This window comes from Eurypyga helias, unplaced genomic scaffold, assembly GCF_000690775.1.
Source record: "Eurypyga helias isolate BGI_N326 unplaced genomic scaffold, ASM69077v1 scaffold31028, whole genome shotgun sequence".
In the NCBI taxonomy this organism is placed as follows: domain Eukaryota; kingdom Metazoa; phylum Chordata; class Aves; order Eurypygiformes; family Eurypygidae; genus Eurypyga; species Eurypyga helias.
Window position 1 is genome coordinate 3682 of NW_010268077.1, and position 746 is coordinate 4427.

The 746-nt window shown below is 61.1% G+C and overlaps 1 protein-coding gene across 1 annotated transcript in view; it reads right to left on the reverse strand.

Moving 5' to 3' along the window:
• LOC104514090 (sesquipedalian-1-like) overlaps positions 1 to 746 on the reverse strand; it is a gene marked incomplete at its 3' end in the record, with an annotated part of 3457 nt that overhangs the window by 1908 nt on the left and 803 nt on the right. The gene's annotated exons all lie outside the window — the stretch shown is intronic.

Sequence of the window (746 nt, forward strand, 5' to 3'; positions counted from 1 at the left end):
TCAGCACATGTTCGACACCCTCCACCGCTGACACATACGTTCCATTCGCCACCGCGAGAGATGCTTCCCCTTAGCGAGCTGAACCGGGGCGATGCCGGCCCTGAGACACCGACCCAGCGAGGTGGTGCCTGCAGCTGCCACGTTCCCCGAGGATCTGCCCCCCGGCATCCATCCAGACTGCAGGCAGCAATCGCCCCGTGCGGAACGCCCAGGGCCGGGTGTCCCCAGCTCCGCGGGCAGACGGGGAGCGCGGTGCTGCTGCCATTAAGGAAGGGCTGCGCTCACTGATATTTTCATTCTCAAACCACATCCTCTGCTGGAGCAGAGGGATCTGGCGAGCTCAGCTGACCTCAGCCAGTATCTTGCGCTGGGCAGGCAGAGGAAGGCGGTAGCTGGTTCCCGGGCTGTGTAACACCTACACAGGGGTTCAGGAGGGTGAAATCCCATCAAAATCCTTCTCCAAAAGCATTGTCATTGTGTGACCCACCTGCAAGAGCATCCAAAGGCCCCACCAGACCCAGTGCAGTGGTCGATTCCCAGGAGGCATTACCCAGTAAGTGGTTTGTAGCTTGCTTGTGCGGGCTGGACCACTATGCACCCATGCCAGGCAGAGCTGGAGGGGTGCATCCCTCAGTTCTGGGCCCACCGTGGCACCGTCTGGGTGTCCATCACCACCAGGAACAGGGCTGTACATCCCAGGGTGAGGAGTGGACTGAGGCAGCACCAAGGATGATCCCCTCCTGCCT